This window comes from Aythya marila, assembly GCF_965140915.1.
Source record: "Aythya marila genome assembly, chromosome: 3".
Classification (NCBI taxonomy): Eukaryota; Metazoa; Chordata; class Aves; order Anseriformes; family Anatidae; genus Aythya; species Aythya marila.
Window position 1 is genome coordinate 41,857,592 of NC_139044.1, and position 15,708 is coordinate 41,873,299.

At 35.6% G+C, this 15,708-nt stretch overlaps 1 protein-coding gene across 2 annotated transcripts in view; it reads left to right on the forward strand.

Moving 5' to 3' along the window:
* Nucleotides 1-15,708, forward strand: part of SIPA1L2 (signal induced proliferation associated 1 like 2) — a 141,483-nt gene that overhangs the window by 28,134 nt on the left and 97,641 nt on the right. For both annotated transcript variants that reach the window (XM_082757623.1, XM_082757624.1), the window contains exon 2: nucleotides 724-796. The gene's annotated coding sequence lies outside the window, so the exon portion shown is untranslated. The remainder of the gene's footprint in view (nucleotides 1-723; nucleotides 797-15,708) is intronic.

Genomic DNA, 15,708 nt, shown 5'->3' on the forward strand with positions numbered 1-15,708 from the left:
TGTGCCGTACCTCTGTATGTTGATCAGAGAGACCTAAAATACTTTATGTATACTTCAGAATGAAGTAAAATAATAATATATTGGTGTGTATGAGGTACTTTTGTGCAGTTTAGACATCTGTTAATGTTTCAACAACTCTCCTTTTTCAGCCTGTAGAACGTGAAGTTTGAAGCATTAGATGCTTTGCTAGCTGGAAGTCATTCCACAAATTCTAGCAGAATGTTTTCTAAACTTTGTGAAAAGAACCATTTTCTCTCAAAATATTTTATGAAACTTCATAATTTTTTTCAGACTTGTAACTGAAAATATTATGAAGCTACTTGCTTCATAAAATACAGTTCTAGGAATAGCTGTGGACTCCTTATGCTGACCTTTGAAGCAGAGCCATAATGAAACAGTCTGATAGTTCAGTAGATAGTTGTTCATTACATCTTCCCCAGCAAATTTTTTTTTGTTTTTTGTTTTTTTTTTTTCTTTCCCCAATTATTTCCAGGAGCTTGCACAGATAACAGCTTTAAATTTTCTGTTTCAGCACATACGTGTTGAACTATACTGAATTTTGTGGCCATTAGGTCTTGATATTGTATTTCCATGTATGTTACAGATTCTTACTCTATACAAATGTTCCTCTATGGTTGTTGTTTCTACTTATGCCTTAATATCTTAAGTGTTCATGTTCACCTAAAAATGAAACAACCTGAAACTGTCTCATTTAATTTGCAGGTATCTCAATCTTACTGATACCAGAAAGAAAGCGACTCCAGTAGGCATCCTTTGGGAATCATTCTAACCAAAGGTAAGCAAAATTTTTAAGCCATGACAGATGTATTTTTAGTATATATCTAATATTATCCCCACCTTTTAACTAAACAGTCAGCTGTGCTTCTGTCTACCTTGATGCTTGACATCTCAAAAACTGAATTTGTTATGTTTTTTTTTTTAACATGATGCTAGATATCCTGAAGGGAATTGTTCATATAGCTTGGCATATAAGTGAAGTACAGTCTTTATTTTTCTTTTTTGAAATCTGTAACTTGGCAGATTGCCTCTCATTGATATTGAAACGTATGGTACGATCACTTTGAATCAACTTTTCTTATGCAGCTGTTGTTGTTCAGAAGGATGATTGCATTCCTTAATGCATTACATAACTGCCCCCTCCCCCCCCCAAAAAAAAAAAAAACAAAAAAACTTTGATTTTAGTAATTTGAAAATTCTTAGCTTGGTATTCTCTGGAAAAGAGCTGATATGACCAACAATATAATATTCTTCCAGCATGTTATGCCAGTGTCTTTGTAAGAGACAAATAGGCTGTTTGTGTACAGTCCTGAGCCTACAGTTGCCAGAAATTAACACCTTGATATTTCCTGTAATAAGAAGTAAGAGGTGCAGTCATCTTCCTATAACTCCTAATTCTGCAAGCTCCATGATCTAGTCCAAATGGATTGCTTATAGATCTAGCATATGGCTCAGAGGGCTCAGAAATACATCATGTTGGCTCAGTACAGTCAGACTGTCTTCTAATGAAAACATGCTCCCTTGCAGCACAGTGAAGAAATAAGTAAATTTTTTTGTAGAGTGAACACCTACTTGTTTGTGTACTGTACACAGTATACAAACAGTTGGGGAAGTATTTCAATACAATCTTTAAAAACTTGGTTACGTTCACATCATCTAGTTTCACACCATAGCTCCTTCAAGAGTACTGTAACCCAGAGAGGAATCTGCCACATAAATATTAGTGAATATATCTAGTAATCTGACTACTCTCTAACACTGTAAATATGTACTGTAACTACTGAAAAATGGAATATCATGGTATTGGTAATGGTAAACAGTGGAAAGCACATTGTATATAATCGTGTGAGAGATGAATAAGAGCTTCAGGATTGTGTTTAGTTCCTTGTGGTCCAGATAAAAAAAAAAAAAAAATGCAGTCTTTTTACAGACTGTGAAGAAAATTAACTTAAAACAAATGCAATGATATACACAGAAAATAGCAAAATGTTTTTCTCATATTACAAGATGGGAGTAGTAGTAGAGGGAGGTAGTAGCAGTTGTGAAAGCACAAAGAGAAAGAATTGCATATCATTAGACTCTGGAAAGTAAGTAAATGTCCTGAGAAACTAGTCTATTTTAGCTTTTTCCTAATAATTGATATAACTGAAATGCTGTGTTTTGTGGGAGTAGGTTCCTTTTATATAAGAAAAAGTATATATGATTATAAATTATATTAAATAAGTTACTTCTGATACTGCATTCATTCTAGTCTCTTAATTTCCAGTCTTTTCAAGAACCATACTTCTACAGTAAAGGCAGTGTTCTGCTACTGTCCTGTTCTACAGGAAGAGTAGAAGAGGCCGTTACTGAAGCTGGTCAGAAACTTCTGTTTTCTTGCAGAAAGCTTACTTTGCGCATTTTTTTCTAAAATATTCCTATTTTGGGGCAGGAAAATAAAAATGGAAACAACTTTTTTATTTTTTGTAGATATCCCAAAATGTTTTATTGTTTGTTAAGTTCAATGCTAAGCTATGTTTGCCTAGGAGACAAGCTAAGTTCCCAAGAGCTGGTGTTTAAGCATTAAGTGTCCATGCTGATGGCCAGCTAGCCAAGGAGGCAGCATCTGGTGTCAAGCAATTTTCTTTCTGACTGAACAATGTATACTCATGCAGTTCCCATGACAGACGTGCTTCATAGTCTGGACATCCAACCAGGGAGGCCAGCCAAACATGGGAGGCAAAGCAGAGAAAGTACAAAATCTCTAACAGCTGCTTATGGAATATTTATCCCTGTTGAAGATAGAGGACAGGACTGTCCTTCCAGAATATTTCAGGTGTTCCAAATGCAGGCTTGGGGATAATTTTTACTTTATGCTTTATAATAGCGTGTCAAGTATTATAGTTCGTGCTTCTTTCCAGGATAATAGTTTCCTGTCTGTATTGTATTGGTAATTCCAAAAAAAAAAACAACTTCTAGTTTTCACTTCCAACTACATATGATTTCCAGAAAAAAAGGTATTCTGAAAGAAGAATGGATTTATTTATTTTTTGGCATAACTTACTATGCTTTCAGAGATTTGTATGAAGAAAGATAATTCCTTTTGCACTCTCTACAGGTTTGTCAATATATTCAAAGAATCATAGTCTTAGGAGAACCTGAGTAATTGACTTTCCTTGCCAGTGGTTTGGCATGCTTTGATGCAAGAAGCAAAATTGAACTTCCTCTCCAGTTACCTGAGCCACTTTGCGATCTGTGCTTTACAGCAGTTACGTTAGCTGGATGTTCAATAGGTACATGTTACCGTTTGTCTGCTTTAAGTGGCTTCCTTTGCAAATGTTAACTTAATAGTTGTTTTCCCCTTCTCATCTAAGACTCTATTTTTTCAATGAATGGTCTATTCTGTAATATGAAATAAGATCAGTACACTTGTGTTACTGTGCCTGATGATGAAGCTCTGCTATATAAACAGCAGCATGAAACATATTTCTGAGAATCTTATGTGTAGCTTTTCACATAAGTAATGTGTTTTGCTTTAGAAATTGTCAGAACAATATTGTAACATTTTTGTCTTACGAGTTGTCAAAAAGATGTTTTAATGCTATTTTAAAAATTATCACAAAATTAAATATTTTAGAATATCTAAGATTTCAACTGTTTAAAAGCAATCTAAATTATTCAGATTGCTTAGTGCTTTGGACATCTTATCCCACTTTGAAGTTATGTGTTCTTGTAATGTGTTTGTTACCTGGGAAGGAAAGTACTTCTAAAGCCTTATGTATTTTTGTGAATTCTTGAAAAACTAACCTGTTGACAGTTGGTATGTGGTGTTGATAGTTATGCTAAAGGAGTAAGTAGAACAACACAGCTTATGCATAAACATTCCGTATTTTCAGAAGCTAATGCAAAAGAAGAATGCGTATAGCAGTAAATTTGATCCAATGATATGGGTAGAGTATTGTGTGATACGACTTTTTTGTGGAAAGCACTGAATGTATTTATTGTGAAGATTTTTTTTAAAGCCTCTTGGCTGTATTGGAGGGGTTTCTCTGTATTGTGCTCCACAAAATCTGTGGTTCTGGAAAGGTTAATGAGGTTGAGTGCAAAGTCATGAAATGTGACTGTACTGCTTCCACACTCGAGGTGGATCTGTCTGCTCAGCTTACTGAAGCTTGGAAAGTAGTAGGACACTCAAATTTTCAAATGCTGTATTGTTAATACTATTACTGTGTCTGGTTCTGCTACAAGAGAGATGTACGTCTTGGAAAGAGCCTGATATAGGACCACCAAGATAAAATCCACCAAGGTAAAATCATGCTTAACTCACCTGATAGCCTTCTCTGATGAGCTGGTTGACTTTGTGGATGAGGGAAGAGCAGTGGCTATTGTCTACCTTGACTTTTTTTTATCAAGACTTTCCATGTCTCCCATAACATCCTTTTAGATAAACTGTATGGGCTAGATAATTGTTCATGAGGAAGACTGAAAACTGACTGAATTGCCAGGCTCAGAGGGTTGAGATCAGCAGCACCAAGTCCTGCCAAAGGTCAATCAATAGTGGCGTACACCACAGGTTGTTAGTGGGGTTCAGTACTGTTTAATATCTTAATTAGTGATCTGAATGATGGAACTAAGTGCATGTGCTGCAAGTTTGCTGATGATACAGAACTATGAGGAGTGTCTGATACCCCAGTTTGTTGTGCTGCCATTCAGAGGGGCCTCAACAGGCTGCAGAAATGGGCAGAGAAAAACCTCCTTATTTCAACAAAGGGAAATGCAGATTCCTGTACCTAGGGAGAAACAACCCTCTATGCCAATACATGCTGGTGACCAAACATCTGGAGTGCAGCTTTACAGAGAAAGTCCTAGAGTTTCTAGTGGACACCAAGTTGAAAGCGAGCCAGCAACTTGCCCTTGCTGCAAAGAAGGCTGATGGTACTGGGAGCTACATTAGGGTAAGTGTTGCCAGCAAGTGGAAGAAGGTGATCTCAGCAGAGGGAAGAACACACTTGGAGTATGATTTTTAGGGAAAGGGGAGACGCTGTATGTTTTTTGGGCAGAAAAAAGCGAAAACACTGAAACATCCCATGAATTAAAAAGATGGTTGAGGTTATTGTAACTCCTTTCTTGGTTACATTTCAGGGATAATTCTCACATCATTTTTTTCCTTGGTTAGTGACCTTAGGTAGCAGGGTAATGAGCACAGACTAATTTTTTTCAGGCTCTGGTCAGTGTTTTTTCGGGGGGAAAAAATATTGAGATTTTGGAAGTGTTTTTCAGGGTTAAAACAGTTTGATATAACTGTTGATAGTTTGGATCTTGTGAAACTGACTATGCTGTAATGTTTTTACCCTGTCTATGGGATGTCTAAATATTTGTTTTCAGTAAGTTTTAGTCTTAAATTTTCATCTTAAAATATCAATAATATGATATAGACGGCCTCTTGTTATATTTGGTCTTCTCTTAGGTAGCCTGTTGCACCCGCTCTGTATCTGAAAAATGTGGAAAACTTAAAATAATCTTGTAAGCAGGCTGACCTGGTCTGCGTATTAACCCAGCACACTCTGAGCCATGTCTATTTGTAAAGATGGGGGTAAGAGGGGTCAGGAAGGGTAGATGGGGAGGTGAGGAAGTATCTGGTTTCAAAAATAGAAATCTCACAAGCGCTCTCTTTTCTAGTCCTCTAAAAAGTCACTGATTTGCTAGGAATGTTACTTTCTAGTTCTTACCTGTTAGACTTGCAGTTTTTAGTTTGTCTTGCCCTCTCGCTCATGTCATTTAAGCCTACTAACTGGATTTGCTGCCTCATCAAATTCCTCCTTAGGATTGGTCTGTGTACTCTGTCATGCGTGTTGGCCAGGGTGAGCGGGGGCAGGAGTAATAACAAAAATTCCCCTGATCCTATACTATGTCTGATGTCAGCTTGTATATGTGTTGTTGTTTTTTTTGTTGTTTGAACTCATTACAAATGGGGGAAGTGTTATGAATGGCAAGAAATCATAGATAGAAGAAGGAAAGAAGGAGAGGGGGGAAACAAGGAAGTTTTGCTTGAGTTTTCTTGAGATTTCTTTGTTGGTTTTTAGGATGGTGAAATTAACTATTGTGGACAGTTTCAGGAAGGGCATGACTTCATGCCAGCAAATGCTGAGGATCAAAGTCGATTGTAGCAACAAAGTTTTCTCAAAAGTATAAACGAAATTTCTAAACATTTTTTGAAGTGGTTATTTCTGAGAGGGACAGGAACATGTTTCCCTTTTATGCACTTTTTGTTAGGCATACATACTAATATACTAACTGCCTCCTTAGAAGAAAGAAGAAAGGAAGAGCTGAGCTGTTTCTGCCTGTGACAGCCTCCCTTTTTGTTGTTTGTCTCTTGGAGATTGTAGAAAAGTGATCTTCCTGCTTGTTAATGATAACAGCTAATAACAGCTAATTATGTCTGTGTGACTGACAGATTACATAGACTGTATATTTCTACTTTTGCTTTTCTTTATTTTCCAGTTGGCTCCAAAGCACCATTCACAGATATTTACTTATTTTTTCCTGAGTAAGTGATGAGTGGTGTTCTTTTGAACATGTTTAGAAGTCAGATAGAAAGAATGTGATTTTGATTTTTGACTGATTGTTTTTGTCTTTCCCTGAAGTAGTTTGTGTTTTGTCTGTTTTAAGAAGAGAATGTTTAGAAATATCCTCTAGCTTGCTTGAAAATTTAGAATACACTCTTACAAATAATTTGTTTTTCTATTTTGTTTTGCTTTGGTGAGTTATTTTTTTTTTTTTTAATTTTGAAGGTCAGATTGGGCTGCAGGTTTAATTCAAAACTATTTTCTAAGGAGCAGATAAAATGTCATAGTCTAGCCTTTTTTCCTTTACATACGTATGCTAATTATTATATTACATTTGGCAGTTGGTAGCTCTGTTTTGCAGGAGGATGAGTGTGACATGACAGCTGTATGCATTGCAGCTAATTCAGTCTTCAGGGCAGCCAGTATTTACGGTACTTTCAGATTTAGCCAAGTAGTCCTGTCTCTCTCTTATTTTGCATTTGATGTGGTTTGATACAGACTTAAAACACACAATAGAAATAAACGTTTGAAATGCTGTTTTTCTTGAAGGAACAGGTGTAGCATATACTTTGATAGTCTCTAACTTTCTAAAGTGGGATGTTATTGGCTGAAGTTGAAAAGAAAGTTGTTATTCTTTAAGGATTATTACCACTATGAGTTGTTGAGGTAATAAAATGGTTTAAAAATAGCTTTCATTTCAACTTTTTTTTTTTCTTTAACGGGAGAAATATAAACATAAAACATAAAAAATGACTTAAAACAATTTCAGTATGCAGTATTTGACAAGCATGTTTTATGAAATATGAAGATGGTAGTGTCTTAAACCTCCATGTTGATGTTCTCGTTGCCGTTCCAGTAGTAGTAGTTTGTTGTTAAGCTCACCCAAGAAACTGAAATAGTAAACCACACACTTAAATCCTCATAGAAGTCTCCATTGTGTTTTTGTGTTCTCCATTGTGCTCGTTGCTTCTAAAACTATATACTGAAGTAATTATTTCAATGTTGGAAGCTTGGGTTTCCTGGTTTAACAAAATTGGACAGAAGTACAATTTGAAACCAGACACACTAATAACATGCAGGAGCAATGTGACAGTTGCCAGTGCAACAGCTGCAAGTCTGCAGAAAATATAGGGCCTAGGGAAGTTATACCTGGAACTGTAGTTCTGAGGAGAAAAATAATCAATATTTCGATGCTGCTGTGATGCATGGTATGTCTAATATCTTTTTGCAGAGAAATAGTGTGTTAATTTCTAAATTATTTGTCATCCAGTAAATATAAAATGTCTTTTAGTTCAAGAAGTTTAAAACCCTTAAAAACTTCTTAAAACTTCTTTAAAAAACAAAGTGTTAATTTTCAGTATGAGAATGAATAAAGGTAACTCTTTGAGGAGAATCTTGCAGAAACAAAGCACAACAAATATTCTGGAGAGACAGAAGGTGTTTCTTTCATGGTCACACAAGGTTTACAGCTTTGTATAAAACGTTATCAGAAATAATGCATTTTGGAGTACTTGGGGAAGATAGATTCATCTCTGTAAGGGCTCCATATCTTGCCTGTCGTCTTTGTGAATATCCAACTGAAGTGGATGATTCAGTATTAACACTTCACTCATCTGTTTGATTTAAAATTAGTAGGCTTTTTGTTTTGTTTTTAAATTCACTACTAGAGTGCTGAGTGAAATACGAAAAATCTTACCTAAACTTAATTTGTTTTGACTTCTTTTGCCAGAAGAGTCAATCCCTCATGCTAATGCCAGTGTTGGCCGCAAACAAAATGGACGGGGGATGAAGGATTGGTGACAGTGTGTTCTTTTGGGACGTGTGTCCTATTGTGTGCCCCTTGTCAGCTGGGTGCTGCCTTTTCTGGAGCTCACTTAGGCTCTTTCCTTCTCTTTGTTTCTCATTTTTGTCCACTGATGCAATGCTCTCTATTCTTCCTTCCTTAAAATAATTGTCCAGGCAGCTTCTTTCCCTTTTATTTCAGTTAAGTTTGTGTGTGTATTGTCCATGTAGTTGCTAAAGAGGAGGGAACTGAGCTCAGCATATGCAAACCTACCGGTATATACATGTATGTTTGTTTATTTATTATAAGCATACATGTATGTGTTCGTGCACGTCCTAACCTGAGGAATAAAGCAATTCAGTCTCACTCAGGCTCCATGTAGATGGAGGACCACAAAACTGATTTGCGTTGGATGTTGTGTAGATGTAGAAAGAGAGAAATACTGGTAAGAAAATCTTAATTTTAGTCAAGAATGATTTGAAGCTGCTTAAATTATTTGTTTAATCTTATTAAAATTATTTTCTCTAGCAGTTTTTTATAGTTAATGTACTTCCTTCTTCTCTGCTTTTCCCAATTCCAAGCCTGAACTTTTAACATGTAACTTGTTTCTAATTGACAGTCTTTTATTTGTTGCTTTTCCTGATATCTAAGTGTCAGCTTTGACTAGAATATACTTGCTGTCTCCTTTTAGCCAGCGATAAACATAGTGATTTTCTTGCTGACAACAACCCCATTATTTTGATTCAAGTGTTTAATTCTCTGTCCTTTTTAAGGTGTACATTTCCCTGAAGTTTTCATCCCAGCAATGACCTATCTGTGTTGGGTACATGAAGATTTCTGCTACATGAAGATTTCACTAAAATAGTTTTATTACTTGTATTTTCTTACCTAGCTTGTAGAAGTCTAGCTAAGCCCGATGGCAACAGATGTTTCTTTGTTTAGGTTTAAATTATAGTTATAAAATTAACTTGTTTCACAGATTGGAAGGAGGCCTTATTGGTATCCCATATCTCTGAAGCTTGACTATGTGGTAGATTGAGGGTGGGTGGCTGTTCTTGTTCAAGCACTTGTAGTCCTTGTGCTCCATTTAAAAACAAAGCAAAACTCTTACAAAGGCAGGATAGAAATGTCTGTATGCACTGTATGGATGGAGCATTTTTGCATTGCATTATCTACACTTCATTTGTTTATTCTGTAGGGTAAGTACTACCTTCATTATTCAGTTGTTATGAAATCTGCTTATTAATCAGATTAAGACATCTGTTTTTGATACTGATTCATGTTTAAAGAATCTTTCAGTTAACCACATACATAGTCTCTCAACTGGTGTTCATTCCTTCTCTGGAAGCATAGATTTCCAGAACAGTAATGCATACATGTTCATTGCCCAGACTCAGGATCTATTTCCATTGTTATGTCTGCAATTATTACGTGTTGGTGATGGCCAGAACTGGGAAGAAGTTGTAGGTTTTATTTTTTTATTTTTTGTGTGAATGTTTTGGTTTTTAAATGATCATGTATTTGGTGAGGATGAACTGGAAATCTGTCAAACTTTCCTCTTGCCTTCCCACTTCAGAGAATCCATGGTAGTTGTGGTATTTGTCTGAGTGTTGACTGTTGAGGTTCAGTTTTGTAGACTTCTTGGAATAGAAGTTGAATTTATTTCTCTGTATCAGAGAAGTGAGAACTTATTTCTTACTGGAATCTGAATGATATTGCAACACAATGGGGAATACATAGTTACAGATATTGCTTAGAAAACAAACTACATTGGACAAACTGTACTCATTCTTTATTATTTTCGTATATATATATATATAAAATGGAAACTAAAACCCCTACAGAAACAACCGAAAAAAAAAATAATTCCGTTCCTTGTATGGTAGCTCACTTACTCAATGAGTCAACCTCTTCGCACAGTATTTCAGACTAGGAAGACGTATACTGTATTGCACTGTGTAGGATCCATTATCCATTGCTCTGGATAATCGTTTCTGTATGTTCTGTAGTTCTGCAGTTTTCTACAAAGCTGCTTTTCTCCCGTAGACTCAGAATTTTTATGCTAATGTGTACTCTTTCCCCAGTCACTTCACAAATGTCACTGGGCTGCTGTAGAGTTCAATGGAAATAATGCCTGCCTTGTTTAGCTTAAGCACAATATGTTACTATTGTAGTATTGTCCAACTTTTTATGTGCATATCAGTTTGCATGGTGCATTGAATTCTGTCTCATTCTAATGCAGAGCCATTGTGTGTGTAGGAACAATTAATTGTATATCTGTAAATTGCATTCAATGTTTGTGAAAGTGCATTTTTTAAATCAGTTACAAATGCTGTAACAAACTTTTGCCCTGGTGCCTGCTTAACAAAAATTACGTTTATTAACACTTCTTAAAATTTAAGAGGTTCTACAAATACTCATTCGAACTGTACGTTGTTTGAGCATTAAATATGAAAAGAACTGCTGCATTGAGATGACCTGGTGTGGTTTTATTTGGTAGCTTTGAATTGTTCTTGTCTTACAAATTCAGGTCTAACAATGCTTTAAAACAATATTAAACTACTGATGTATTTTTAAAAAAGTTAACTTATTCTAGTTTCTTAAGTAGCTGGGAAGAAATTAGATGGACTGTTTGCTTTATTTCCAGATGAATTCACAGGTTTGTCTGAGAAAAATACGTGGCCCTATAGAAGCCATCATGTTAGCTGCTTGTAAGGACTTGCAAGAAAATTACATTCCTGTACAATGCACAGCAGGAAAGAACTATTCCCTTCTAAATTTTTTCCTGGAGTTGTTTCTGCATAAATCAGGGTCATCTCTTATGTGCAATTGGTGCTAGACTGTAGTTCATTCGAGTCCATTGAAATGGGGGAGAGTTACCTTCACCTGAAGTGAGGTGGGGGTAGAGGGGCAGGGGTCAAACGAGGCAAATGGGGAGGGGTCAGTGTTTTAGGTAAGAAATGTGAGTATAGATTTGCTTTTAATTTTATGCAGAGACTAACAAAGTAGTCTGCTACCTCTTGCTATGACTAATGCTGTTGGTTCTATGAAACTGACAACCATTGGCAGACAATATTTGGTTTAGTTTTGAATGTTTTAAGACTTGCAGATGGATTATTAGAGTGACAGAACTGATTGATTCATGAGTTCTTTCATGAAGCATTTTAGTAAGCATAGAGAGAGCCCCCTTTCATTGAATCAGTGGAAGAACATTGGCTGGAACCTTAAGTCTAGTCTTTAACAAAACGTATTTTGAAGTGTTTAGCACTTTTTCTTTCCTTTTTTTTTTTTTTTTTTTTTTTTTTTTCAAAATCGTTGTTAACATGGGCTTACAAACTAATGAGAGTACAGATGCAGAAGTATTTTTGCTGACATTATACACACATGTAATGTGACTGTCCATACAGTGCAGCCTTGAACCTGCACAAAAATTTATTCCCATGTAAATGGTCTGGAAAAAGTTCAAACCACCGGAGCATTGAATACCGAACTATACACTTATCCAAAAAAGCATTTATCAACATGTTTGATGTTTTTAAGTGTGTTCTTAATGTAAAAATTAATTAGCAATTAATGATCAGTCAGGTCCTGACTATTTTGATTTTATTTCCTTTTGCATTATAAAAGACTATTCATCATACTTGACTCATGTCAGCAAGAATTCACATTACCTTATATGCATATATTTGTGCATCTTTAATTGTGTTTTTTGTTTTCTTGTGCATTAATTTGTGTAAAAATGTGGAAAAACTAGCTGAGTACAGTCTGTAGAAAATCCTTTAAAATCACTGGCTTTATAAATTGCAGTAAAGACACTTTTCTTTTGCATATAATGTTTACCCTAGTATTTGAAAGCTCCTGGAAACAATTTATAATTTGTTGTCAAATATGCAAATGCAGAATGAATTCAGTTTTAGGTAAAAATATTAGGTAAAAAAGGTTAGAGACAAAATAGAATTTGGTAGTGTCCTGAATTTTTTGGGGGTAGGAGCTGGGGAAGTTGTTGTGGATTTTACTGAGAAAGACAGTTAGTATACATTGGGAAGGAGAAGGATTCCAGTTTCATTAGGATGTATCAAAAGTGCATTTTTTCTCATCTCTTTTCTTATCTTATACGAGCATTCTAAGAGTCAGCTGCTTATCAAATGTTATTGTTCCTTTCTAATCTTTTTGAAATAAATCTGTAGTTTCTGTTATATAAATGTGTTGCACAAGAGAGAGGAAATATGCACTGACACCAAGTAAAAACAGTTCCAGAAATGTGCAGTCTGTGTGAATGATATAAAGTTTGTTGGCTGACCAGAAACTTTGTGCTAAATCAAGGCCAATAATAAAATTCAGAGGCAGATTGTTTCTTACAATGCTTACAGTGCATTACTATGCCAGTGCGTGAGCCGTTTGGATCAGTTAATTATACCGTCCTATCCGAGCACTTTCATTTACATAAGGAGCAGAATGTGATAAATCAAATATAAAATTCAGTGTCTGAATTATTGGATGGGGGGTGTTATGTAATCAGAATTTTAAAAGCAGAAGTAAAAATGAAACTGGCCCTATAAAAGCAAACCATTCCAGATGAATGTGAATTTGTAATTCACATTCCCCCTGCTTACCAACGGTATACGTTGTTCATACTTACCAACAGTTGCTTCACATACATCATAGATACTTAAAGGTAAGTTACTGAAACAGCCAAATGCTTGTTTTCTCCCTAAAATATTTTGACTTGTTCATTAGATCACTAATTTCAGTAATTAGCTATATGTGTAACTATTTCAGTAAGTCATATTAAAGCAACACTTCTTTTTCCGAGGAGTTTAGGGAGATGATAGCACACTTAAGATTGCCTGCAACTATCATCTCACATGGCATCCTGTAAGAGATTCTTACAGAATCTTAAGAAAGATAAGACTGGGAGTTGAAAGGGTAGGGAAAAAAGAAATAGGATTCCTGATTTGTTAAGAGCTTATTTGTAAGTTTATAGCTCTTTAAAGGCTAGTTTTCTTCATTGTCGTTATGCTAAGAATCAAGAAAGGCTTATAGATACTTTCTTCAGTGTTTCTCAAACAGGAAGATTACATGTATAACACTGGATCTGCCTTCCTTAACCTCTGTCACGATGATGGGAGGGGTCTTCTGTTGAGAAGATCTAGGAAGAAGGTGTCTTGTTGGTATAGCCTGGTATTTTTGACAGGTGTTTCAATGTCATAGTTCTGAAGACTCTTATTTTCTTCATATTTAAAATGAAAATATACAGCATATTTTTGCAACAGGACAATTCCAGAGAGTTTTTTTTTAACATGTGCTTTCCCCTAGCAATGGTAAAACTATAAAGCAGTGATAAAGAGAGCTAAAAGATATTCAACTTCTGGGGGTGGGAAGCAGTGTACCATAAAGTTTGCGTAAAACTTTATTTTTACCAGAATTTTCTCTTATCCTAAGTTTCATTAATAAGACTTTTTAGTTTGCAAGCAGTTTGATTCCAGATAAGATATCAAATGATCACCAAATGACAATGACTTTGTAGCTATTATGTTGTGATGAATTTGCATGGACTGCTGAGAGAAAGCAATATTCTGCTAGCAAATCTTGTTCCACTTACTGTTCACATTTAGAATTATGTGGAAAAGTTTTCTTCATTGCTCAGAAGAATTGTGACTCTATCAAAGTTAAACTTACCAGGTTGGTTGGTAACTACTAGCATATTTGAAGTACTTTTTTAATATTATGCAATCTGCTTTCCAAATTTAGATTGTGTTTTGTGGTCACTATACATTCCAGTGTATTTTCGTTCTATATTTAAGTTCATTTTCAGATGAAAAAGACAGAAGAAAAGGAGGTCTCTGTTCTCAAAACAAACAAAAAAAACTTGTTTAAGAAGCTCTTTCATGTGTGGTAACAGGAAATAATACTTTATAGTTTTAAAGTGATGCAGAAGTACATGACAAGTTACTTGCTGTCATCTGAAACTGAAGAGCTGTGGCCAGTTGGAAAGGTTCATAATGCTGGCCAAGAGTATTTGAGTTTATGCTACCTCACAGTTCACACCAGTTAACAAAGAAACAAGGTCAAACCAGAACAGTTTGCATAAAAAAACAATCAAGATAAAGGCTAGTGTTTCCTTTTTTTCTTTAAGAACTTATTTTACTTTAATCAACCATTTCCTTCTTTACCACTAAAAATAATTCAGAACTATGACATCAGAGCCATTCTATTGCCAAATGGCATGGCATAATGCTTATTTTCTGTTTTACTGTCTTGAAAACATAAGAAATAGAGAAACCAGTATTTCCGTTTTTCAAAAAAAAGTGTTTTTTATGTGTACTCTGTATACTTTTTAGTGAATATATTTTAAATCTCTTCCACACTAGAACGTTTTGATTTTCTTAATGGTCCATCTGTTCCAAAAGGCAGTATTTGACATTTATTTATTAATTAGTGGGGGAGCATGTTTTTACTACTTTCATTATTGTGAACTTCTGTGATGGGTGGGATTATTCAAATTCTCTTTGCTTTGAAAATAAAGTTGACTTAAAAAGTAATAAAAAAGAGCTCCCCCAAAAAATAAACTGGCTTGAATTTCTAAAACTGCACTTATCCACTTTATGATTGCCTCTCCCCCCAGAGGTTATGAAGTATTAGAAAAAAGTGGTGTTAGCAGCTTCTGTGAATACACCAAACTGGAGGAATGCTGAACTGACTTGTAATTAGTGGGAGCTGCTCAGTTCCTGAAGAGGACGGAGGTGAATGTCTGCAGTTGCATCTAGTAATTACAGATGACTTTCATTCATCCTGGAGGAACACATATGACGGCCCTTCTAATGAGAGTCTCATGTTAAAATAAATAAATAGAGAAACACTATTCATCATTGCAAATATTCAGTTGGTAAGACCTAGGTGATAAGACTACAAAGCTGCAGAGCAACAACCTTGTAGGTTCGTTGCCCTTAGAGACGTGCTTCTTTGCTCTAGTGGTGGTGTTTAGTGATGTTCAGGCTTGCTCAGATGTGCTTGGAAGGGTCAGGTGAACATGGTAGGTCTAGCAGAAGAAAAGAGAACCAACACATTGCTGTTGTGCATTTCTTTGGGAATCTGTTATGTTTGAGGAGTTGCTGGATGCTGCTTGCATGTATGCAGGGTGGCTGTGTAGTGCCTTTTCAATATGCCTCGTCATGTGATAGGTTAAGAACTGGAGGATGACCCTCTGCTGTGACAAGCTTGTATGGTTATAAGGCCTTTCTATAGGACTAGTCTACAGAATCACCAAAATAGTGTTTTTTTCTGGATTTTTTTCCTCAGAAGAGGGTGGAACAGTTTAACTTGTGTGAACCTTTAGGTGATTCATGAATCAGAGTCCTAAGG